This window comes from Rhipicephalus microplus, chromosome 10, assembly GCF_043290135.1.
Source record: "Rhipicephalus microplus isolate Deutch F79 chromosome 10, USDA_Rmic, whole genome shotgun sequence".
Classification (NCBI taxonomy): Eukaryota; Metazoa; Arthropoda; class Arachnida; order Ixodida; family Ixodidae; genus Rhipicephalus; species Rhipicephalus microplus.
In genome coordinates, this window is record NC_134709.1 from 46341041 (window position 1) to 46368438 (window position 27398).

The 27398-nt window shown below is 47.3% G+C and overlaps 1 protein-coding gene and 1 non-coding gene across 7 annotated transcripts in view; one reads left to right on the forward strand and one right to left on the reverse strand.

Annotated features, from left to right (window-relative positions):
* The window catches only part of LOC119181726 (membralin), a 225328-nt gene that overhangs the window by 160030 nt on the left and 37900 nt on the right, over positions 1–27398 (reverse strand). For 3 of the 6 annotated variants that reach the window (XM_075875603.1, XM_075875601.1, XM_075875602.1), the window contains one exon: positions 1639–1759. The exons of the other annotated variants lie outside the window; for them this stretch is intronic. The gene's annotated coding sequence lies outside the window, so the exon portion shown is untranslated. The remainder of the gene's footprint in view (positions 1–1638; positions 1760–27398) is intronic. 6 annotated transcript variants of the gene reach the window in all.
* On the forward strand, positions 10650–10722 carry TRNAR-CCU (transfer RNA arginine (anticodon CCU)). The gene has a single exon. It is a non-coding gene; the product is annotated as a tRNA-Arg (tRNA).

Here is a 27398-nt window from a genome sequence, read left to right on the forward strand (position 1 = left end):
CATGGCGATCATCGCGTCTTGGACGTCGTGACGGAACGCGGAATGAGTATATTCTAAATGACAAAAACGTCAGTCGAATCCGATGTATGGGGAAAAAATTGTGAGCGCATTGTATGGACAAGGAAAGAACGAGAGTATATCTGAATAATGAATGCATCCGCGTTTGACGACAAAGAAGGCGAAGACGAACGGCCATGGTAATTACGATGCGGACAGAGATGAGACGGAACACACATACATATCGCTAGTTTAGAGGGCCAAGTTGGCCCTGTCTGGCGACGATGTGGATGCGCTTTGTCCGATTCTTTGTCCGCGTCCTAAAAGCACTTCCACATCACCTTCATGTAGAGAAGTTTCAACTTCGAAGCCGTCACCGCAGAATACTTCGCGATTAAACGGCCGGCAATAAACAAGCTGTTATTTGCGTTAAAGGGACAATTTGTCGATTGAGAACTAGGAGCCCCAAGTCACTGGGTCCTCAAGCTGCATTTGCTTAGACCGCTTTTGCATTCGGGTGATTAGCAGAGTTTGATAATTGTGTCAGACGTACGCAGCGTTGGATGAAACGCACAGGGCGCCACTAGTGGCAAAGTTCAAATCGCATACGGCACTGCGGCTCACGCTGCGTCTGCTTCATCTCGCTCACGAACTAAGACGCCTTGGACATATAGGTTTTCCTAATGTACACTAAGGGAACTCTGGCGCTAGTGTATATGGGAGTTATAACGCACGGCGCTTCAGCGAGCATTGCAATGATGTACTGGTAGTACACGGACTTGTCTAATCTTCGTACTTGTGGCCTGCTTCTGATTCCGCGTGTGTTCCGGTGTGGCTTGAAGCTGTTTTCTCACGAAGCAAAAGTCAGCAAACGTTCAGCGGCTGCACTTCATCACCTTATTCTTTTAGACTTACTTTTCCGAATCGGATCACGAAGTTCAAAGGGGGTAAATCTTTTTTTTTTTTGTTTTCAAAACAAAACCGAAACACAGCAAAGCCGCAAGTACGATTCGCCAAACACAAGTACGAAGACTATAGGCAATTGTGTGTTCTACCCATCATTCCCATGGTCGCTGAACGATCACAGCGACAGAGTCCCCGCTAGTTAATTAAAAAAAACTCAGTGGCCTTGGGGGCCCACACTAATTTTCGGTTTCCGGGCCTTGGGTCAACGCGAACGCAACAGCCCAAGACTGGCTTAGGTTCTGCGCATGCAGAACATGGGTACCCAAGCTTGGTACCCAACTGGGTACCCAGGCTTAGGGGAGCTTGGGTACCCAATTGGGTACTAAGGAGCTTGGGTACCCAAGCTCCTTAGGGGCCCCAATTCCCAGTCTCTCTAATAAAATATCTGAGGTTCAGCGTCCCAACGGCAAAGCGTATACACGCGACGTCGAAGGCATCTTTCTACAGGATGCGTGGCCCTTATTTGAACGACACGCCCGGCGTACACCCACGCATGCCGACGCGAGGCATCGACAGAGATGCGCGCGCAATTTCCAGCTGCCCTTTTTCACACGGGACGGGCGAGCGTGCGAAGAAGTTCCGCCAAATGCAAAGTTCTAAAACAGAATACAAAAAACATCGCGCGTGCTGTCTGCCTTGAATGCAATGCGGAACAATGGCAGTTCCTGCGCTCACCTTGGAGACTGACGTGTACACACGCCGCCCACTTGGCGCGCTGCACCGAAGATGCGCGGCCGCTCGTTCAAGGCCGAACTACAGTGCAGATCGGCCGAGCGGAGTCAGCGGCTGCCACGATCTGCGATAGGTATAATAAAAGCGGTCACATTGCACACCTGAAACTACCACCAACAAAACCAATAACAATAAATCATTTATTTAACGTGCCCTGCAACAAACACGAGGTCCTAGTGCAGGCTCACGCAAAAATAAAACAAGTAAATTAACAACACAAGAAATAATAATAATAATAATAATAATAATAATAATAATAATAATAACTGGCATACCTACAAGTCATGAACACGTATAATGTGTTCAAATGTGCGCGCTATCATCGCAGCCGTTGAAGAACGCAAGGTAACCAGATGGTTCGGCAACAATGCATGCATGACAGCACGACCGCGGAGTCACCGACTTCTATAGGAATGTAAATTAGAGAAATAGAAGAGAACGGCATACTTCCATACATTCCCGTTGCGATATGGCAGCAAGCACTGTTTCCTTACGAGAAACAGCACGCATGTTTATCTAAAGAAAAATCGTGCGCGGGATATACTGTTTTTTGACAACCATTGTATAAACACAACCCAAAGCGTCGCATATCTAAGCCACCCGCACGTTACAGTTGAATGCTAAACGTAATGCCTTTGCATCACACGCCGTGCATATCGTAATCGACATATTCAACAAGCGCGAAAATAGACATACGTATCGACAACGCATTTCCCAAAGAGAACGACATAAAAATACGCATTCCCACTCATTGAATGCACTCCAACCCCAAAGATAAAACAAAAAAAAATCTTGAAAAGCGTAAATAGGCGTCAGGAAATGTACTATTACGTAAATGACGAGTCCCTCGCACGGCAGGCTATATTTACAAATTGTGTTCACAACAGCGGCTGCAGCACTGGCCGGTTCAGCCCGAGCGGAGAGGGATCCCTCGTCGGGAGCACGCGCACATGGTTGTAAGTCACACAGCAGTGCACCATGTGCAAGGTTGTGACCGGGCTTCCTACAGCGCTTAATTCAAAACAATGCCCACCACAAGGGTCGACCCGGAAATTACTCGTGCAGAAAGCCCGGCACTATAGAGGCACTGCACGGGTGCATGGAACACAGCTGCACTGCTACATATTGCACACACGTGTTCAAACAAGGGCACGCGCAAGCAGAACGAACGTCACTATAGTTTTGACGAACGGCTGAGGTTGTTGGAATTAATTGATATGTGGGGTTTAACGTCCCAAAACCACTATATGATTATGAGAGACGCCATAGTGGAGGGCTCCGGAAATTTCGACCACCTGGGGTTCTTTAACGTGCACCCAAATCTGAGCACACGGGCCTACAACATTTCCGCCTCCATCGGAAATGCAGCCGCCACAGCCGGGATTCAAACACGCGCCCTGCGAATCAGCAGCCGAGTACCTTAGCCACTAGACCACCGCGGCGGGGCAAGAGGTTGTTGGAAAGAAAGAAAGAAAGAAAGAAAGAAAGAAAGAAAGAAAGAAAGAAAGAAAGAAAGAAAGAAAGAAAGAAAGAAAGAAAGAAAGAAAGAAAGAAAGAAAGAAAGAAAGAAAGAAAGAAAGAAAGAAAGAAAGAATACGATTGAGAGGCACGACTGCATTGCGATGGTACTCCGGATCGAACGTGGGTTGATACACGAAAAAAAAAAAACAGAAGCAAGCGATGACAAACAATGCGCCACACCTTGTGGACGTCCAGACTGTATTCGGTTTTGGCGACTCCCCGTTTCCACTCCCGGGAATGGCCATAAAAAAGCCCGCCGTTTCGAACGCACACGTGATCAATAAGGCACACACCTGCGGTATCGTATAAAGCTATATACACCGTATATACGTTCGTCGGTCAAACTTATACATACGCGAGCTCACGCCCTTTATCCGTGACGTCCCGTACGGCTCAAAATCGAGAATGCCTCGGCCCGAAGGGGCACGACGCGTGAACGATTTGCGCGTGTCCACGAATCCGCACTGATGAACGCCGTCGAATCGATTAGCACGCAGCGCCCCACTGTATATACGGCCGACGCCAAATCTGATGGGCGGTGTGTATACGAGCTTAGATTCTGCTGACGAATCCGACTTGTAACGAATTAATCGGCCTCTCCGTGTCAACAGAACGCTCGCATTTCAGCGTCTTTCTCACACGATGCGAGACGTTGTAAATACTATATACTCCGTTTCAGACATCTGGTGCAACGCTGCAAAAGCTATATGCAAAGACGTACAGAGCTCCGCGCGTTTCATGGTTGCTCGCGAGACGTGTGATCAGTGCCGGTCCACCCTCACGTTAATTTGCGCTCCTCTTTGGCGTGACTGGCGAACAGAAGAACGCGGGCTGAGCACAAAAGAACGCTGGTACCTAGCGAGCCTGTGGTGTTCCGTCCTGCACTGACACTGAAACTTCGGGTAGGCGGCCGCTGTCGTGACGTACCCAGAGTAAAGATCCTGTATGTGACGTCACGTGAACACTATTCTGTATACAGCCACACAATAACAGACGTTCAACGACGTTTTCGTTTGTAAGGCACACAATATATTCAATTACTTCTCACCGTAATAACGAAATGCTGGTTAGAACATCGAACTACTTTTTGTTGCGAACGCATTGACTGCAACAAGTCTCGCTAGCTTCCACAGCGTTGCATATGATGGGTGAAACAGAGTATAGATCTGAGGCCGATACCCAAGTGTGTTCGCAGAGACAAAGAGCCCTCGTGAAGGCGACAAATACGAGGTCCGAGGCCGATGCTGAAGTTAACCGCATGCACGCACGTTATCTGTTAATACGTCAGTTCTGATCTGCGACAGCAAAAAGCACCGTCACGATTATGATAGGAGCAAACAGCGTCGAAGCAATAGCAATGAAATATAATCCATACTTGTGTGTAAAAAGGAGCCTATTGTTTCCTCGCGGCAGCGTCTTCACTATCAGACAATAGAGAGTTTTAGTACTGCGGAATGGTGCTACGTACGCATCACGCAAGCGCCTTGCGTTACGTGGCGTCGTTTGCCACTAATCGGCTTTTAGTACGCCGTAGTACCCGCGTACGTAACGAGCGTGAAGCGTGTTGCGCCATCTGGTAGATCAAAATAGAAGCACGTGCTGTTGGCAGCCAATGTGAGCCAATCCAAGTGTTATAGCCAGATTATGGCCATATTTTAAGCCACAGAGCCGGCCGGTGCTTTCCTTCGATGCCGACATTTTGCAAAACGAAGTCTCGCGCTGTCGCGAACTTGTTCGAGAGCGGCGCGATCAGCTCATACGTACGCACGCACGCATCTCATGCGTGCGTACGTAGCGGCTGCGTACGTAACGCCATACGTGCGCGTTGCGGTCTGCGCATGCGCACTACGCAGAACGTGGCGTCCTTACGTACGCAACGCCGCCACGTACGCAGTACTAAAACTCTCTAGTAACCAGCGAGCGTAGAACGCGGCACTCTTCCGACTTCGCTTGTTGATCGGGCTGTCATTTTTTTTTATTCACCCTTCATACTACACAGCCTGCAAACTTCGAAGTACAGCGAGTTTACAGGACATCCGGATCACTTGCAGTGGCATCACAATTATAAGTGCTCTAATATGGACGGCGCAAATCTACAGCAAAAAAAAAAAAAAAACTCCATTTGAAAATATATACGCCCAAGCATTGACTTGGTGTCTCATACACCTTGACCCGACATTCCCAAATCAGCGCAAAATTATATAAAAAGCGCAAAACCATTTCTCTTTTCTCGCCACATGGAAGCTTCGCCAACAGCGCGGCAGCCTTTTCGAGAGCATACGAAAGAGCGCCGCGGTGCGGATGAAAGAGCGGTCCACGCCCACCTCTGGAAACACGCTCTCTCCGTGCGATTGGGACAGCCGAAGAGAAACCCGCCGCGCGCCCGCCATCTCGGAGGCCATGGACGGAGACGCTCCGCGCAACCGAGCTCTACCACGCTTCCGCCCCACTCGATGAGATACAACCGTGGGACGTCCAAGAAAAAAAGTACTCCCGAATAAGCAATAACATTCGTACTTTCAGAAGAACAAAGGGTGTCGCCGCGTGGTGGTCATGAAAAAAGGAAGGCTTAAGAACATATTTTATTTACAGTTACCCGCAGCGGTGGTCTGGTGGCTAAGGTACGCGGCTGCTGACCCGCAGATCGCGGGATCGAATCCGGGCTGCAGCGGCTGCATTTTCGATGGAGGCGAAAATGCCGTAGGCCCGTGCGCTTAGATTTAGGTGCACGTTAAAGAACCGCAGGTGGCCAAATTTCCGGACCCCTACACTACGGCGTCTGTCATAATCTTATGGTAGTTTCGGGACGTTAAACCAAGCGTATAAATTAATCAATCAAACAGTTTATTTACGGTTATTAAACTGCGGGGTTAAAATAATTTGTCCTTTGTGCCCGACAAAATATAATAAGGACTCCATAATATTTGGGATAATGAGTAGCTTCGTGTTTACCTTCGGCAAGCTCTCAAACACAAACAGAACGGAAATACCGAGATGCCTTCACACAATGCTCTCTCTGCAAAAATCTCACAGACCACTGCACCTCGTGGAAACTTTTCATAAAGACCGGTGGTTGTATGGTCGTACATAACTGAAAAATAGACGTACACAACAACAAATAGTACATTGTTTTTCTAAACTAACCATAAACAAATGGTCTATTCAATGAGATGTACTGTTTTAATTTAGTTAATGAAATCAATCAAATAGCTCCGTCTCTAGCTTGATCCACAATCGTTATAGGCTACCCCACCACGGTGGTCTATAGTGGCTGAGGTACTCGGCTACTGACCCGCAGGTCACGGGATCGAATCGCGGCTGCGGCGACTGCCGCGATTCGATCCCGATGGAAGATAAAATGGTGTATGTCCATGTGCTCAGATTTGGGCGCACGTTAGAGAATCCCAGTTGGACGATGGAATCCCAGGTGATTCGATGGAAGATAATATGGTGTATGTCCATGTGCTCAGATTTGGGCGCACGTTAGAGAATCCCAGGTGGACGAAATTTCCGCAGCCTCCACTGCGCCGTCTCCCATAATCATACGGTTGTTTTGGGACGCAGAGCTCCCCGTATCAATCAACAGTTAGGAGCTGTTTTCGTATTCAACTCAATCTATAATCTCGCAGAATGGTTCAGAAGTATAAACTTTTTTTACAACGCATGGGTCGATCGCCCCGCCACGGTGGTCTAGTGGCTAAGGTACTCGGCTGCTGATCTGCAGGTCGCGGGTTCAAATCCCGGCTGCGGCGGCTGCATTTTCGATGGAGGCGGAAATGTAGGCCCTTGTGCTCAGATTTGGGTGCACATTAAAAAACCCCAGATGGTAAAAATTTCCAGAGCCCTCCACTACGGCGTCTCTCATAATAATATGGTGGTTTCGGGACGTTAAACCCCACATATCAATCAATCAAGCATGGGTCAATCTGAATTGTTTGGTACGCAGGATTGCGCCTGGCCACTACTTCAACTATACAGTACTCATCAGTGTGCCGAAATAACCACTCGAAATTACAGTGCTAGCTTAAAGATGGTCTGCACACCTATTCAGTCTTTTCTTTTTCCAAAAAAAAAAAAAAACCGCAAGAACGGCGTCTTGGCGCATGCTCGGCGAAAGTTATGAAACGTTAGCAAAAATGTAGAAGGATGTATAGCACAATTCACCTCTTGGCGCGGTTTGGCACAATTGGCGCAGCCATATTGATGTATTTGACATACTGCAAGCCAACATTTTGGCTCAAGCAGGATGGGCTTCACGTACAATGCAAAATTAAATATACAAACAACGCAATGGGCGAACACAAGAACAAAACAAACGATAAAGCTAGCACGACAATCATTGAAAGATGGGGCCATCAAAACGTGCGGTATAGAAGCAAGTAGAAACGGTAACAACGAAGAGTGAGCTCCCGACCGACATAACCACGTTACTCATGCACATACACTGAAATGACGACACCTACAAACTGTACAGCAGGAAAAGAAACTCTTATGTTGCACGCAGCACTCAAAAGACGGTAGTTGGAAGTAACCTTCGTTATTCCTTATACATAACGCATGCATTCCGTCCGAAGTCTCGAAGGTACAAAAATTTTCCTCACCGGCAATGACGCAAAAAACAAAGGGCAGGAAATTCACGCACGCTCAAGTTATACAGCGAGGGACGGCGTTACAGGAACGAGCTCGTGCGGACTGGGGCTCCTAATCTGCATGATTGGACGCTAATCCCGCATCCTGCCGAAAAAAATACAAAAGAGGCCGCGACATCCGTCCGCTCATGCATGCGAGCACGCGTCGTCAGATGAGTCATAGATCGACCGCAAGCGTGGCCACAATAGATCGCAACACAGGCAATGCGTGTACGTACAACTATACGAAGCGCCGTATTCTCGTATCTGAAAATGTCAGGATAATCACAGGAATAAACAAAGCGGATACAGGAAGAGCAGGAGACGGACAAAACACACAAAGATAGATGGAGAGAAAGACAAGAGAGAGAGAAAGAGTAAAACTTTGCATACAAAGTCTCGGTCATCGGAAGCGGCGAGGTCGTTCAGGTATATTCTTAATTACACAGACGCCCACCCCATGGCGTGCTGAATATTTACCATAGCGCATTTCAAATTCGCGACAACCAACGTAATCGAGAGAGAGAGAGAGAGATAAATAAACTTTATTTTTGACCAGGCGTGCGTTTTCTTCGCCCAAAGGTGGGTGACTTCCTCATTCCAGGTAGCCATGGCTAGCCGCCGACGCCCAAACCCTTTCCACTAGCCGGAGTTGGTTCTCACGGTTTAACGACGTCAGCAACGCCTCCCACATGGTCTTCTGGATTTTCTCGTGCGCTGTGTTCGTCCATGGACGGTACACTCGGGTAGTTTCGACAGCCCCATACCATGTGGTACAGTGTGTTGGCAGAGTCGGGGTGACAGTTCCTGTTGTAATAGTTGCCGGGGTACACTGCGTGTAGTATAGTGTACCGTGCGGATAGGTGCCTACCTGTAGCCTTCTCTAGGTCACCGCTTGCTCTCTACTCGTCCATTTGTTAGCAGGTTGAGTTATTTAAAAAAATATTTTAAAAAGCGTAAGGCCTGCGCGGTAGGCGCAGCACAGTCACAGCTAAAGCTAGAAGAGCGACCTTTCAGAGCCTTTTCAAAACACTCATTGGGTAACTACTGCAAGCACACTTGATTGGTACCCACCGGGGCATTAAGAATAAACTTGTCGGTAGTAGGCCAGGATTCGCTATGCTATTTTTCGTCATTCTTTAGAATAGCGTGGTATCCGCTTAACACTTGCAAGAAATTTTGTGCCAATTGTTCATGCAGCGGCTGACGACAATGAGGAATGATTGCTGAAGTGGGTATGCACCCCAGTTAATAGGGGAACAAGAACAAGCTTTTGTGATGGTTTGGAGCATTGGGCGGCCCACTCGTTACGACATTCACATAGTGCGGCGATTAGTTGTTTTTTTTTTCGTTGTTGTAAAACGCTTTATAAGTCGTATTAACGCGATTGCTTTGCCGACATCAAGCCTGCCTACGGCAAGTTTGGCGACAAGTCCCAAGCACGGGTGTTGCTCAGTGGTAGAATACTGGGCTGGCACCCAGCGGACCCGGTTCGAGCCCCACTGTGCCATCGGTGCTACGTCGCTCGTGCCCTGCCTAAGGCAAGTTTGACAACAAGTTACAAGCACCGGCGTAACTCAGTGGTAGCATATTGGGCTGGCACCCAGCAGACCCGGGCTCAAGCCCCACTGTGTCAGCGCGATGTGGTTACGGACACCAGCGGCGGCGAACAACAACAACTGCGCGTGACCCGAAAGGTGATCTCACAAAATCTGTTAATTACGTCAGGCATGGCCCGTCTTCCCTATAGCCGTCGGCCAGACTTTCTTCAGACACGGCAGCAGCAAGCTAGGGCTTGACTGATTAAGTCGCACTGGACGCTGGGGTCTGGGCTGCGGAGCAGGGCCACCCACGATTCTGCAGTGTGGGAACCATCGTTTCAACTTGGACATTTGGACACGATACGGACCGAATTCGCCACCTCGTCACAAATTTTACACGGGGACCGGAAAACTGTGCGGTGCCAGTTGCTGCAAAGTATGGAGCTCGGATAAGCCCAGGTCTGCAGTAACTTTCAACCACATAACGATGCAAGTTACCGAACTTATAGAAAGGCAAGTATACACGGAAGCGGACGTGATCAATAATAATAATAATAACGTGATCAATAATAATAATAATAATAATAATAATAATAATAATAATAATAATAATAATAATAATAATAATAATAATATCCATTACAACTACCAAAATAACAAGAACTAAATTCTCATGTTTCTCATCCTAAAACAACGATGACACGGCGTTACGAATAAGCACTTTGAAGTACACGTAAATGTAACATATACTCTGGCGATGCATGCGGCCATCGTGGCCGGAGATCACACTCATGTCCTCAAGTTAGCCAGCGCTAAAACAAAATCCGCAAAACTATATCACGGCAGGAAGTTTAAAAAAAAAAAACACCACGTAGCAGTAACCTGCTTGCTGTCCAAGCACAAAAGAAAAAGAGACAAGACGAGACGCTCTGTTCCGTTAATTTTTATAAACCTGTAGTGGTTGCGCTGCACGTTACTAGTTAAGCGCGAACCAAGTCTTCCTCAAGAAAGCTCCACTATACGACAAACCCTTTTTGTATACAGCTATTTCCGCTGAAACATTCGCGAAAAGGAGGCCAGCAATAGCCGCGTGCGCGGAGCACACTTAAAACGAGTATTGTGAAATGCGAAGACAGTCCGAGATAAAACGAAGCTCAAAAAAAGAATCATTTTTTTTTTCAAAACAGAAAAAAAAAACAGGTGGAATGGTCAGCAGTTGTGCGGCGCTAGCGCAGTCTGCCAAGAGCGGGCTTCCCAGCGTGTCGCCCTCGTGGCCTAACGGATAAGGCATCGGTCTCCTAAACCGGGGATTGCGGGTTCGAATCCCGCCGAGGGTACGATTTTTTTTCAGTTATTTTCACTTTTTATTTACATTACTATGATCTTAATTTCAGTGCGCACACATGTGGACTTTCATCATATTATTTAGAGCGACTTTTTGTCGCACAATTACTGGCTAGTCGGCTGTCATCTATCTCGTAACGTTTACGTGCAACTTCCCAGCCAAAAATGACTTTTGCCCTATCAGCATGACATAGCATTCTTTACAGGAAAGTAGCTAGTGAACTGTCATGTATAGAAATGCAAGTAAGCAATGCAATAAATTCAAGTCAGATTGCCATGAGCGGCACTAGCATGGCTAGGTCGTAAAGGTGGCCTTGGCATCGCAAAATTAGAGGAAACACAGGCACGTAAACAATGACATAACACGGGCATCTGTGTTGTATCACTGTTTCTCAGCAAAATATGTTGTTGGGTCAGTTGGCTCCTACACAGTGTAAAACGCTGTAACGCACCACGAGGTTCATATATAGCTTTTTGTTTTCTTCTTCTTGCCTTGCTCTATCACATTTCGCCCTTCGTGCGTTTGTAAAATTATTACTAAAAGCGCGCTCGCGATGAGAAAATTGACACCCGCTTTCACAAACATGAGAAAAAATGTGCCGGCTTTTTTGTTTCTTTTTTTGATGAAATACAGAGTAACGTAATTTCGTCCTGTCATATTATAAGGCAGCGCCCATTTGGACAGCTGCGGATCTTAGAATTTTACAGTAAAATATGATTTAGAATCGCTTAATACCAATGAATGGTAAAAAAAAAAAGTGAAACGCGAAATAAGGTTGCTGACTTAGGCTTCCAACGCTTTAAAAGCGATAAAGCGATTATACAGGCGTCGGTACGAAGTAAATGTGCACATTAGGTTGGCCAAACTGTTAAAGGAATACTGACACGATATTGAGACGTCTACATCGTAAAATGGACACTCCGTTTCCATGGCGTATCCCACGCATGAAGTATCAAACAACACGCATGAAGCATCCGGAGTGAGACAACACCGGAGCCGGACAACACGCACGAAGTTTTCATCTCTCAGCATTAGAAGGCCAGCCACGTCGCAATAGACGTCATTCCGCAGAGTCAACACATGCGTTCCCGCAGAGCCTGAGGACTGCGCGTTTTGCATGCAGCCTACATCGCCGAAATCAGTGCTGGGGTAACAGGACGATAGTTCACTCATCGTCATTTACGTATACACCACGAGAAGATTACGAACCTGCCGCTATAGTACACCCCGAGTTACTTTATTCCCGTGACGTCACACTGTGACGACACGTCACTAAGAGGGAGGGCGCACACTCTCAATACCGAAACCAAAAGTATGGCATTAGAAATGTACTCTACACACAGACGTCACATAACTCTTAGGGTTCTTGGCATCAGTCTTCTCAATTAGAGCGACAATCTGAAAATATATACACTTCGTGTCAGTATTTATTTAAAAGCAGGGGTCGCCTCCGATCCGCAAACCTCTCGTTTGCGGCGAACGGTCTGAACATGACTACCCCCCCCCCCTTTTTTTTTTGCAACAAGCATGTGCGTGAGCCACACAAGCATGATTGGTCTAAGGCATTGTTTTCACGGGGCGCCCATGTAGTCTTCATGTGTTTAAACGTAACCGCGAAACAACAACATTATTTTTGAATCGGCGTTCCGATTATGCTCATTTTGGAGATCGTCATCGACGTGTTCCACCCTGGCCCCAAATTTTCTTCAGTAATGACTCATATTTGAGATATAGAAAATGGCGTGGTTTGCCGACAATATGGTCGAACTAACTACATGTTGTAAAATCTAATGGAAATTCGCACTCCCCCCTCTTTCGTTATTCACATACACACATATATGTCACCTATAGCAATGGTTTTCTAGCCACCACAGCGGACAGCAAGCGTCGACGACAAAGCTAGGTTCAAAGGTCCATGACGTGAACGTTGGATTCAGCGAATAGTATAAAGGGTTTGCGCTTCTATAAGTGTTTTATATTGTACCATTGTGCTCGTTTTTTTTCTTTTATCGTTTTGATAACGTAGCGGATGATTTTTGACAGCTGTGTAGAAGGTGTAACCATACGGTGTGGGCACCCGGACATCGGATGACAACAAGGCTAGGCCCTAAAAAGCTTCGCCCCTAAGGGCCGTTCCACGCGCTTCCCGCACAGCCGCAACGCACGTGCCGGGACCCCCTACCGCACGCAAGCGGGGGACAAATAAGCCAATTGGCGACGCTCTTTCACCCTCCGCAGCGTCGCCAATCGGCTTACTTGTCCCCCGCTAGCCGCACGCAGGGGCTTCGGCACGTGCGTTGCGGCTGTGCGGGAAGCGCGTGGAACGGCCCTAAAAGGGAAACATGGCTTCCCCCTATCGAGTCGTTTTAGTATAAAGGCCTGACCACACGTACCCGTTGCAGCGCTTCAGGGGGGGGGGGGGGGGGCTCTCTGGCGCGGCGCCGCACCCTTTCGTATATATATATATATATATATATATATATATATATATATATATATATATATATATATATATATATATATATATATATATATATATAGCGCGTGGCGACGCGAAGCAGGGCGCCCACTCTCTTTGCAGGGAGAGTGCGACGCCGCGTCAAAATTCCTCCCGCTGGCGCACTGCACCTGATGCGTGTGGGTAGGCCCTACTGCGTAAAGCAACCTGTGTATTTTTTTTCTTCCTTTTCCGCTTGGTCTGACCCTCTACCTCTGTCGGCGCGTAATGAGCTGTTGTTCTATACTCAAAACGGCGCATTCCCCCCTCCCCCCTCTACAGCAGGCACCGCGCCCCATGTGACGACGCAAGCGACGTGCCAAACAAAAACGGCGGCATGCGGCGACGAGCTCGATCGACGCATGATTGATTGATTGATTGATAGTGGGGTTTACCGTCCCAAAACCACTATATGATTATGAGAGCGCCGTAGTGGAGGGCTCCGGAAATTTAGACCACCTGGGGTTCGTGCACCCGAATCTGAGCACACGGGCCTACAGAGCTCGTTCGACGCAGGCTTTGCGGGAAAAAGTGTGGCTCATCCGTCCGTCCAAGCGTAAACGTCTGTCCATCGGTAAGCGAATTGTGACGGAAGAAACGGGGTGGCGTCATGCGGGGCGATAACAGATGGCCGCCCGCGGAGTCGGGAAGACGTCGTTCCTTGTGATGCACGTACAGCGCATGCGGCAAATATTGCTTGTGTGTTTTATACGGCTACGCATATGCACGCTCGCTTAACTGGGTCACAGGTGCGGACGGAAGGAGGAAGAAGGAGAGAGAGAGAACGCGGGTTGTAAGGGCGAACAACAACGCGCACGCTGTGCGTAGTCGGTATAATAACAATGACATCTGGGGGGTTTTACTTCCCGAAACCACGGTACGATTATGAAGGACGCCATTGTGGAGGGCTCCGGAAAATTTTTGACTGACGTCGCCCAGTACACGGGCCTCATATATTTGCACGTTAAAGAACCCCAGGTGGTCGAAATTTCCGGAGCCCTCCACTACGGCGTCTCTCATAATCATATGGTGGTTTTGGGACGTTAAACCCCACAAATCAATCAATCAATCATATATTACCCTCCTCCGTCCTTCGAAATGCGACCGGGAGTCGAACTCGCGACCTTCGGAGCAGCAGCCGAGCACCGTATAAACACAGCTCCACCCCGGCGAACAAAAGCGCCGTCAGTATCGCATTAACATTAGACACAAAGCGGCATTCGGTCGTGCGCATAGAACGGCACATATTTCCGCAGCCATTCCAGAGTTCAGCGACTCTTGCAGGTCGGTCTCGAAAACAGCGCTCACGTGAAAAGCAACTCCGCATGTACCTGTACAGTTCCTCAGCTTTCCTGTCTATGCATTCCACATATGCGGGCTGTATGTATGTAACGCCGACCCCAGTGTGTGTGTGGGGGGGGGGGGGTACTACATATTAACTGTCATTCATGGGCTGACATCCCACCTGTCACAGTCGTTTGTTTTCTTCTTGCACGTTCATGTTGGGGTTTTTTTTCTTTTGTATAAATTTCATACTTTATACACGAAACGTCTCGCTGGCTGTTGCATTCAAAAGGTACATTACAGGAGCAAGGCCCCTTAAGGTCGAGGCTTGTCCGTTGGCGTTGTTCGCCGTATCCGAGCACATACAAGGTGACCACTATACGTTATGACGATGAAGATTATGAGATTATGACAATAATAATCGCCGACAACCACTGGTTTGTGCAGTATAAGACGTCTCGATATGTTCCATGATGCATTTCGTACGACTGGAAACGACCGACAACGTGCACAGACGTCGTCTTTGCCAGAAAAGATATGACACCACAAAGCCGTCGTAAAGAAGGTAAAACGAAATTACAACTCACAAATCTATGCCCCATATATATATATCCGGGACATGACGGCGACGGCAAAAATCAGCCGAGAGTGTCCATATAATGGCTTTAGCATAATATCAAGCTCAAGTCACGTGATAAGAAATTACAAAGTACGGCACAGAATAATCCAAGGTGGATGTTAAATGAAATTAGGAAGCTCAGCAGACATCCGATATCGAATCACTTCGCGCAAGACAAACATAACAGGAGTTGAGCGATGCCGGACCATGTACTCTGCATGACTGTTACGAGTTGATGTAGTTTGCGTAACTGGTAAGATGGTTTTAGCAAAACAACCGAAGGGACCACTTCACAGACGCGTTCACAATCTCGGCACGCCGTGCTTTACAACGTATTATGCCAGGAGGTGACCCTACATAATACTCGACTTTGGTATCTGGTGGTGGTACTCACGTATCGGCTTTCGTGTGCACTATTGTATTCTTTGGGTTAACTTCTCATTTCTTCGCACTATACCAAGGCAGATCTTCGAGGCCGCTTAGAAATAGGGGCGTAGTTAAGACCTCCTCTGCCAGATGGCGCAACAATCTCGGCTACTCATAAGCGAAGCATTTCCTCTTCCGTTGAATTCATTCAATTAATTTTTATCAATTATAATAATAGTTTTAAGCTTATGTAAAATAATATTACGCTTCCATACCACACGTACTGAATACAACTCTTGACGTTAACCAGCATAATCGATGTCGAACAAGTTAAGTTTTAGGAGACTGCTTTTAAATAAACGGAAAACCGAAAATGCTCGACCGGAAGCGCCGAGAAGAGAAACAATTAAAAAGAGTGTCACCCATTGCTCGTGCAGCTAAAAAAAAATACAAGCCCAGACTAAGTCCTTCGGCGTCCCTGGTACTTTCTACAATTTCTCGCTGCAAAAATTCGACGGAGCGCAGTTGCAGTTATGATCTTGACAAGCGAAATTTAGCTCCACCTGACCTTGCACACCTGCCGCCCATTTGAACGACCACACATGGGAAGGCACGCCGTCGTACCCCTGCCCCTTTTCTCCAGCTCGTTCACAGCGTCTGCATTGGTCGCGCGCGCCAGTCCGAGAAAAAACGCCAAGCGTGACGACCGTCACCAAGCGCGCATCGCCACGCCCTCTTTTGCGTGCACGGAGCTATACTGCACCGCATACGCACCGGCGCACTGCTCTTTCTATATACTATGCCATCGAAGTGACAAAAAGGAGCGCACGGGCGATATCGGGGTAATTATTTCAACGGCATCCGTCTTTAAAAGGCGGTATCGTGCGAGCTATGAGTAAAAGAAGAGATAAAAGATTCCGCAAAAGCCATCCGGGCTGTTCTCAAGCGAGAGGAACAGCCGCATCAACGGACTGACGTTGAACTTGAAGCGACAGATGAGCAAAGACTAATAATGCTGACGCAGAGCATCACGCTCATAAAGTCTACTCTGTATGAAGTGGGCCCATCGGGGATATAAGACAGCGAACCAATGGAGAGCTAAGAACACCGAACAAGAGACAAATATTCCCATCACTTAGCCAACAGTAACCATAATTTAGAAAACATACGGAGACACTGACTGACATTTGACAATATTCATCACAGCCCTCCACCCCCAACCATTAGGTCCAGCTTGAGAAAAAAAAAAAAAGCTTCGCAATGGCTGAAAAAATGCTAACAAAACGTACTTCCCTCAACAGCCTTACACTGGTGGCCGGCCTTCCGCGAGTGCGGGTAGAAAGCTAACAGTTCATATGGAGTGCCTCTGGTGGTCCTCTGTTGCCATTATCGTCACATACCTGGACGGCCATATCCACGCGATGTGAACGGTGACGGGGCCGGTATGTGGCAGACCTCGCACCCTTCTACATAACTAAGCTCCCCTTCCTCTCCCTACCCCCTCACTCTGTGCATACGCATACGAACTCCCGTATACAGAGGTAAAAGATGCGTTCGGTTGTGTCGCTCCGACAAGACATAGTTAAAAAGGTACCCAGTCGATGATTGCAGCGATCGCTAGCCATCTACGATCCACGACTCATCCATAATATTAACAATACTTACTGGGGTTTAACGTCCCAAAACCACCATATGACTACGAGAGACGCCGTATATAGTGTAGGGCTTCGTATTTTCGACCACCTCGGGTTCTTCAACGCGCACTCAAATTTGAGCACACGGGCCTAGCATTTTCGCCTCTATCTAAAATGACCGCCGCCGCATCCCGGGATTCGATTCCGAGACCTGCGGGTCAGCAGCCGAGTGCCTTAGCCACTAAACCACCGCGGCGGGGCCACGAATGATTCGTGACATGCGTGACCGGGGATTCCACTATTCCAGTATGTATACATACTGGAATAGTGGAATCCCCGGTCATACACGCATCTACACACGCCTATAGAGCCCCTGCGTTCCGCTAAGCGGCCGTGGACCAGATGGAAGGGCTTCACGCCAGCACGTTACGCTCCGATAAGAGCCACTAAACTACGTATCCGGTGGCGAAAGCTAACGTTTCGCCACGGCACCCGGACAGTAATGACCGGCCACCCTGCGGTAGCGTACACGCAGAACAGCCGGGCCGAATGCCGAGGTTCGCCACGGGGTCAGCGTGGCGAAAAGAGCGAGCGGGCCAACGCAGCCACCCGTAAAGCGGATCCAAGCGTGACGGCCAACCAAGCAGGTAGCGTCAAGTACAGCGCGCTGCGAGCGTGCAGTGAACACCAAAAAAAAAAAAAAAAAAGATTAACAACACCCAAGCAACCGCGCGACTCCTCCCTGCGTTTAACTCCAACACCACAATTTCCAAGAAGAAAAAAACATGGGGGGAGGGAGGGGTTTTTTTTTACGTATGTCATCTAAGTCACACATGACTCTTTTTAAAAAGACACGTTAACTCTCTGCGATCGTATAGAGTCATGTGCGCCATAGAGTTTCCTAAAATTGACTACAGGGGACTCTGGCGCTGCGATCATTCAGCAACCTTGGGAATGATGGCTACATAGTCGATTATAACCTAAAAATAAATACACGCTCCACCCCCAGTACTGCAGCACGCCTGTCATTAATCTGTGCAAAAGAGCATTGTTGGTGATTTTCGTTTTAACCATAGGCACATTTTTGCTGGTAATACAAATACTACGCATGCTGTAAATTAAAATTTCGTCGTTCCTTGTGGAATTGTTACGTTTCGCAGAGCGATCCTAGTGGCAAATTTTGATGAAATTTGCCGAGAAGTGAAATATTTCAACCAAAAACTAGAGAAATGATCACAAGCCTAATGTGTTTAGAAAAAAGTTTTAACGATTTACAGTACTTGATACTGTACTATGGGAGACTAATGTACAGGCAAGTGATACGACTGAAATCCGCGAGATGTGCCTCACGTCGCGTAAATGGCCGCCCTCAATTTGGTGAAACATGTATGCAAATTCTACTTAAATGGGACGGTGGCCGCTGTGCTCGGAGCTTACATTTACTCTTAGGCTGTAACCGACTATAGTACACAAATTTGCCTGGTCTTCGCGCTTCCAGGCTTCGAATGCACGTGTGGATTGATTTATAGTTTTTGTTTTGGTTTTGTTTGGAACAAAAGATCAGGTCGTTGTGACCATCGTGACCCGGTTTTAATTGGTGAGCTTGAATGCTAAAGTTGGCGAAGTGCAATACTGCTGAACACTTCCTCATTGTCGTTTCGTGACAAAGCAACTTCAAGTCACGAGAAGCTTAACAGAGCCGAAAAATGGGAATATCAGACAATTATTTTTATGCTACTCATCATTCCCATGCTCGCTGAAGCGTTCGCGCGTTGCATCTCCCATATACAGTACAGCACAAGAGCTCCTTCTAGTGTATTTATAGGGAACTCTATGGTGCATATGCCACGACTGTAGCTCTTAAATGGGTGTTAACGTGCCACTTTAAAGCGAATCATAGACTGGACTCATATCCGTGGTATAAACGTGAACTCGCAAGGTAACATTATACAAAATACAGTTCGACATAACACAGATTGGCAGGACAATCTAGCGATGGTGGACTTGAGGAAATGGCGAATTGGGCGCTGTCGTGGAATGCTATGGATGACCCAGCGCACATTCTTGCATCGCTTGGCCATCGGTAAACGTGCAACATATGGGTATACGCACATGCGCGCTACGTCTGTATCATCTATAGTGCCCCAAAACCATCTTTAAGTAAAAACAAAAGCCCGCCTAACAAGACGTTTCATAAGGACAGCTCAGGTGCCGCGCTGCGGGTGTGTTGCGTAGCCTTCGAAAGCCAGTCCTCAAGCAAGCCAGCGAACAGGCGTAATGGAGGCAGCCAAGGCAAGCAGCCAAAGCAAGCCCGAAAGAAAAAAAAAAAGACTGACAAGGCAGCACACACAGCTTCGTTCACGTCGGCCGCGGCAGCACAGCCACCGGGTTTTCGACACGCAGCGCGTACGCCAATACGACACGGCACGCGAACGACCGGTAGCGCGTTGCATGCAGCGCCGCATGCCAAGGTTTCGACAGTCGTTCTAGCCGCAAAAGCAGGCCGTCAAATCCGCGTTGCGCGCCATCGTTACGGGTCGATCGCTGCATTAACAGCGTGTCGCTTGAGAGAGTTGAATAATATACAAACAAAACGAAGCTCAACACAGTAGAGGAGCGTATGTGAGGAAAAACCAGGAGCGCGCTGAAGAAAAAAAAAAGGAAAAAAAGTAAGCAAAGAAAAAAAAAGTACACAGAAGCCAGCGCCAGTAAATTCGCTTCGAGTTCAGCGGAGCATCCCGACACTGCCTAGGACGGGAAGAATCGATTTCGAAAGCGCGCCGTTTCGATTCGACACGCAAAAAGCGAGCGTGAAACTGTACGCACGTGTATAACGGTGACTGTAGCTTTGGAGCGAAGATTGCGTTGTTTGTGGGACCGAACGAAACCGGAACGCCTTAACTTTATATTGCCTGAATTATGAAAGAGCCAATTGAAATGAAAATTGTTTTAATTTCACAACTTTAAAGAACAACCTTTAATTGATTCTGAAGTTAAATTATCTAAAACACAAATTTAATGCATACATTTAGGTATGTGGTAAATTCTTCATATGTCACAGAAGCGAGGACCTTGGAACAAAAAACGTGTTTCAGAACTACGTAGCATGTCATGTGGCTCATCTTGGGTGTGCACACACCAAATAAACAACATTATTGAGGATGGAACTTAGGTTACTCAGGCGAGAAAGAATGGAAAAGTGAGAGCTGTTGCGCATGCTTCACACTTTCTACCATCAGCTACACAAGACTTGCTTCTAGCATAGATTACTCTACTAGAGACAGCGCTAGATTTTCTATGCTGAAAGCTACGTTCCCCTTGAGTACTTGACAGCTGGCATTAAAGGTGGCATGAATTTCGTGGCTTGCTTGCTCGAAGTTTTTTAGTATGTCGCGAATTTGCAACACTCGGCAGTAAAGGGTTAATAAAAGCACCGCAGCCACGGCGGTGACACCGAGTCGGCGCCGAGCAAGGTCGCTTGACGTGATCGCGTTCTAAGGCGTCAGTATAAATGCGCGACCGATGCGGTCACTTCGTTAACAATGATGATATGTGGGGTTTAACGTCTCAAAACCACTATATGATTATGAGAGACGCCGTAGTGGAGGGCTCCGGAAATTTAGACCACCTGGGGTTCTTTAACGTGCACCCAAATCTGAGCACACGGGCCTACAACATTTCCGCCTCCATCGGAAATGCAGCCGCCGCAGCCGGGATTTGAACCCGCGCCCTGCGGGTCAGCAGCCGAGTACCTTAGCCACTAGACCACCGCGGCGGGCACTTCGTTAACAAGGAACGCCACCCAAGGCGCAAGACACACGGACATCATCACAAGACGAATGAAGGAAAAAACGGTAACAAGGTGCTTTAACGAGGTGCTTGATTGGGCTGGTTGGTGCTGCTGCATGGTAGACGGTAACAATGCACAGGGAAGATGGCTTGTGAGTGATTCTTAAGAGAGAGAAAGGAAGAGAAAAGTGAGCCCGTTATTGTCTGCTTCAGTGAGCGACACCGCCACAGTAGCTCACAAGGGATGGGGGTGAGGAGGGATAAAAGGGTAGACGTAAAGATATAGAAAAAGGAAGAAGAAGCAACAACAAACTGAGGGGATAGGAGAGACAGGAAAGATGGAAGCACGGTGTACTAAAGCGTATACATATATCCATGCATTCATACAGTTCTATAAAAATAAGGTGAAATTAATATGCCTACCGACTAATTTTGAGGCGCCAACATGAAGCCCATTTCTCATTGAAGCGAAAATTTCAGCGAAACTCCAAGTCCCTCACGCATGGAAACGCGCTTACATTTTAAAAATCCCCAACAAAAACGATTGTTACACGCGTTGTCTCAAATTCGCGTAATCTAACATGACATCCCCCCCCCCCCCCCCGCAAAGCCATGAGGACCAATGTCAGGCGGGTCGCTGACACGTCATTTCCTCATTTTATTTTATTTTTTGCATCTGTTGGGAAGCTTGTTTTTTTTTTGTTATCTTTCAGACTTTTCCAGACAGGAAGGCGGAGGTGAATATTTTTCCCATTATAGTATTCTGCGCACGCCTATAATACACGATTTTGTTTTTCGATTCATGGGCGTCGCCCAATGGGCCTTATAAGCGATTGGTTAGTCGGTTTATATTTCATGATATGAAATGATCATGGCCGTGGAACGATTAACGTTACGGACCAACCGTTTTCTTGCATGCACGTTCACCGTGCAGCTCTGTTCGTCTATCTGATACGGATACAAAACTATAACGTTATCAGTGCAAGATGACGGCGCTTGCATGAGCGCGTCCGTAAAATGCTGTCTATGTACTCCAGAACCAAGCTGTTCAGCTAACAGACAAAGGTGCGAATTATGTGCAGGAAAACTCGGCTGTCAAATTCAGGCAACGCACGTAACAGATACGATAGCTTATGTATGCCGAGAATGTCACAAGCGCAGTCGATTGTTCACGGATCGGCAAAAACGTGTTTTTTCATGCACAATCGAAACAAGATCTGAAAGCACATCTCCACGACATGGGAACGTCTACGAGAGACACCCGGATATCGCATACAAAGAGAGTGAACTGCATGTTTCACTAAAACGTTACTGGCGGCATAAAATCCATGCACAACTCAATCACTGTATTCAGATCAAACGAGGAGTCCGCTCGCGTTGGGACCAAGGCCAGCAAACCTGCCCTATTTTAGCCTAATTCTGCAGTTTCATATGCCTACAGTTATCCGGCAGCAGTTGTGGCAAACGGTATACAGATGGAGCCAGCCAGCCACGGTCAAAAGTTGCTGGTGTAGAATGAGAGTAAATAGGGTGGCTGTAGTGAAGAAATGCCTACATATTAACTCTTAAAAAAAAAAAAAGACTGTTTTCGGCCATGCAGCCCCGACTAGTCTCGTATATGACAAATTTACTCTATTCTGGGTCTTGCTATTACTCTGAGTACAATGAAGAGGTGCAGTTAAACATGTCTCTTTAAAGAGAATCATAGACATGGCAAGTCAGGACGAACAAAAAAAAAAGAGTGGAATTACTTATTTTTTTTCTTTTTCATTACAGCTGTAGCGGGTAATACTAGATTAGGTTAAAAAAAAAAAAAACTTGCCAGCATCGCGCGTCACCGCAGAAAAGAAGCGTAGGAGGCCAAGTAAGTCATTTGCCTTCAAAACATCGAAGAACGGGTCAAAATGGACCCAGTAGAACACGGACACACATCGAAACCGAATAAATCAAACTACCTTCAAATCATTGAGCCTCATAACAAGAAGTTGGGAGTATACCACCCTTAATAAGAATAATATTAGCGATTTTAACGTCCCAAAACCACGATAGGATTTACGAGAGACGCCGTAGTGGGGGGCTGCGGAAATTCAGACCATCCGGTGTTCTTTCACGCGTGTTGACATCGCACTGTATATATACGGGCTTCTATACCGATTCGTCTCAATCGAAATGCGATCGCCTCGGCCGCAATCGCACCCGCGACCTTCGGCTCAGCGGGCGAGCAGCATAGCCACTGATCTAACCCGGCGGAATCGAGTAAGAAAGACGCTTACACGAGTCGATATACGGTATACACGTGCGGTCCCGTTAGAGGGCAAAAGACAATAATATTTATTTATTTTTTTACTAAATGCTCCTTTCTACTCTTTCGACAATGCATGGGCCGTTTTTCACGAGGGACGTGACGGATGCATGCGATTAACTGCGGCGCGATGCAGGCACAGAGAAATCGATAAATCGTTGCACGCCCGTTCCTCCATATCTTTATACAATCGAGCGTTTTGAGAGATGTCGGACACGAACTGTTTTTTTTTTCTCTCTTTTTTTTCATTTTTGTACGTCAGAGCGTTCGTGCGCGCGTGAGAAACTAATGCGCCGCCCGTGTCAAGACCGAAAACCCTTCCCGGCTGCATGAGAACAGGTATTAGAGAGTTTTAGTACTGCGGAATGGTGCTACGTACGCATCACGCAAGAGCCTTGCGTTACGTGGCGTCGTTTGCCGCTAATCGGCTTTTAGTACGCCGTAGTACCCGCGTACATAACAAGCGTGAAGCGTGTTGCGCCGTCTGGTAGATCAAAATAGAAGCACGTGTTGTTGACAGCCAATGTGAGCCAATCCAAGTGTTATAGCCAGACTATGGCCATATTTTAAGCCACAGAGCCAGTCGGTGCTTGCCTTCGATGCCGCCATTTTGCAAAACGAAGTCTCGCGCTGTCGCGAACTTGTTCGAGAGCGGCGCGATAACCTCATACGTACGCACGCACGCATCTCATGCGTGCGTGCGCAGCGGCTGCGTACGTAATGCAATACGTGCGCGTTGCGGTCTGCGCATGCGCACTACGCAGAACGTGGCGTTCTTACGTACGCAACGCCGCCACGTACGCAGCGTACGCAGTACTAAAACTCTCTATTTGCACGGTATCAGTTTCAGTTTCCAGCCAGATAGCCCCGAGCTAAGAAGTAAATACACATCGCAAAAAAAAAGCAAAGGAAGAATTCAGAATTTCTTGTGTTTCGTTTTCAATTCTTGACAATATTTTCCATTAAATTAAAGCAATGTCACTCAAGTACGACGGAGAATTGAAAACAAAAAAGAAAAAGTCACGTAATCTCTACAGCGAGAATATGCGATACTGTGAACGAAAGAGTGTATTTAATTTTTAGCAATGTCTCCGGAATAGTCCCTATTCGATTGAGTGCTCCTTTGCCAGTGCAGGATTAACATAGATTGATTCCTCCAACGAGCACACCCAACCATGCACTCGAAGTCATCGACAAAGGCGTTACTTGTGAACGCCATGCTCACTAAGATAACGATATTTGCTGGCAAAATTCGAATAGGTAAAAAAAAATTGCGACAAGCGACGGAAAATTCTCCAAGCGACTCTGCTATAATTAGAAGCCCAAATCCGCTTATTATACAAAGAACTGGCAACTCCAGTCCTACCTGCAAAAAAAAAGGGGGGGGGGGGAGCAAGCAAGCAATAAATAAATAAAGCAAGCAAGAAAGAAAGAAACAAAAAAAGAAAGAAAGAAAGAAAGAAAGAAAGAAAGAAAGAAAGAAAGAAAGAAAGAAAGAGGGCACGCCCATTTTATGAGGTTTCACGCCGAAGAAACCAAAATCAATGAATGAAGACGGTGCCAAGAACACCATCGCTGGCCATGACATGTCTTCGTACACTGTCAATGGTTCGAAGCATCGCCGCTTTCGCATGTGCCCAGCTGCGCTTCCAATCAGCGTTCTTTAAACTCGGAGTATGATAGAATCAGACGGGCAATGTCGTCCTTTTGTACGCGTCTTAGCGCAGTTATATAATCCTGCTCTCATTGCAGCTCTACCACCATGAAAACCGGAGGAACCTCTTGATTCATTCCCTTGGCAATCGCACGTTTGCCGAGTCAGTGGCGCCCTCTAATGGGCGGCGCGGGTATCAGCCGGTTGTTTCACAAGCGTTTTCGCCTATTTTATGCACACTATGGTTATTATTCCTAGCTTATTTCTGTACTTTGTATTTCATCAAGCCTTCTTAGTTCATTTCGCACTGGTCTTGTGCAGTGTTAGCTGTGTTTTCACTCTGCATTGACCTCCGCGTGACCACGTGACACAAGGCAAGGCGTAGACGACATGCCGAGAGTCCCCATAGAGCACGAAGTATATACTAAAGGGACACTTCAGATAAAAACGTTTTTACGCGTATCAATAAAGTACTATTTCACGATCCCGGAAACACCACTGTTACCACAAGAAGATGCTTGGCAGACGAGAAAGCTCGCGAAAAGAAAATGAGAGTGGAGACGCCACCCTGAGGTTTCCCCACCAAACACGGTGACGTCATAAATTTCGAAGGCATCTAGTGGGTCCTACGTAGCTTCTAATCAATTAAAATGAAGTACATTGTCATCTGTGGGTGCCATGAACCTACAGCGTACGAATTTTCAGAAAAAATCATCGAGCCAATGTCGCGAAAATATATAAAAAACACAATTTGAACTTTTCGACGTCACGCACATTAATTTCAATACAGAATTAAAATTTAAACATCAGCATTGATTCTCTGCGCTAATAACAAATTCATGATAGTGAAACTCGTGGCAATACAGTTCTCAGAGTACAGTTTATGGACCTAAACAAAGCCATTCTTCCGAATTAGCGTCCCTTTAATGGGGCTGCGACACCAATTAAACGTGTTGTTTTTCTATCTCTTCTTCTGGGACTGAAGAACGCGCCGATATTGCTGCGCGAATGGCAATGCGAAAAACCAAGCCGTTGAAATTTTATTTCAACGGAGCAACCGCCTTCATTACGAAAGATGGCGACACGCAACGGCTATTTTTGTTACGGTAAGCGACGTCTCGTCACGATAGTATAGTGACGACAAAGGCCGGACAGGACAATCTGTGCTCAGATTTGGGTGCACGTTAAAGAACCGCAGGTGGTCTAAATTTCTGGAGCCCTCCACTACGGCGTCTCTCATAATCATGTAGTGGGTTTGGGACGTTAAACCCCACATATCAATCAATCAATCAATTACAATATCTGTTACGCGAAAAAGATTCGGCGGGGGAGATGTGGCAACCCCGTAGTCAGATTCAGACTAGCCGAGACAAATTCTCACAGGCTACGCGGCGATCGGGTCGGCCGATCGACTGCGTCGCGCCCATGGTGAAGGGCAAGGCGGAAGAAACCCGGACGATCGACCGCCATAGAGAGGCGCACATCAGCGAGCGTTTTCTTTTCTTCCCACACTCGCCAACACGGAAATGACCCTGCAAGACACGTGCAGCACTGCTCCGCCGTGCACACGCAAACTCACTCCCTCGCGAGAGAAACAAATCTCGCCGCCTCCGATGACATCGATCAGATAAGCATATAGAGCGGGTACATACCTGAAGTTATAGCGCGGCTGAGCGCAACGGAGCGAGAGCGTTTGAATGTGTGTGCGCACATATGCGCGCCTGTGTATGTGTCATAGAGTTTCCCAATATCAACTAGAGGGGACTCTGGCGCTGCGGTCGTTCGGCGACCATGGGAATTATGGGTAGTACACGCATTTTGCCTAGTCTTCGTACTTGCGGCTTCGTTTATTGCCGTGTTCCGATTTTGTTTCGAAAAAAAGATTCAACCCTTTCGAACTTGGTGACCCGATTTGGAAAGGTAAAAGTCCAAAATAATAAGGTGGTGAAGCTCAACCGCTGAACATTTGCCGATTTTTGTTTCGTGGGAAAACAGCTCCAAGCCACACGGACACACACGGAGCCAGAAGCAGGCCAGAAGTACGAAGAGTAGACAAATGTGTGTACTACCCATCATTCTCATGCTCGCTGAAGCGCCGTGCGTTGCAGCTCCCGTAGACACTAGCGCCAGAGTTCCCTCTAGTGTATATTAGGAAACTCTAAGGTATGTGCCGCTCATAAGCACGGACGCTATACGTAATCGGCCGCGCTATGGTATACCGGTGCGGCAGTTGCGTATTCTGTGCGCGTTAATACGCGCTTCTGTGTATGTGCGTGTTCGTACGTATGTACACTCACGTATGCGCCTTTGATGACTGTATACGCACGACCATCCTGTATATACCGCTCCCCCAAGCTCGGGGCACATTGCATCTCCACCACTCCATTGTTCGCACTGCGGTGCATCGCCACTGATGATCAACGTATAATACAAAGGACCCCGAGCGGCCGAATATACCAAATGCTTATATAGGACAATTAAGCAGGTGCCATCACCTTCGCACGCAACAAAGCTTCACGCGCG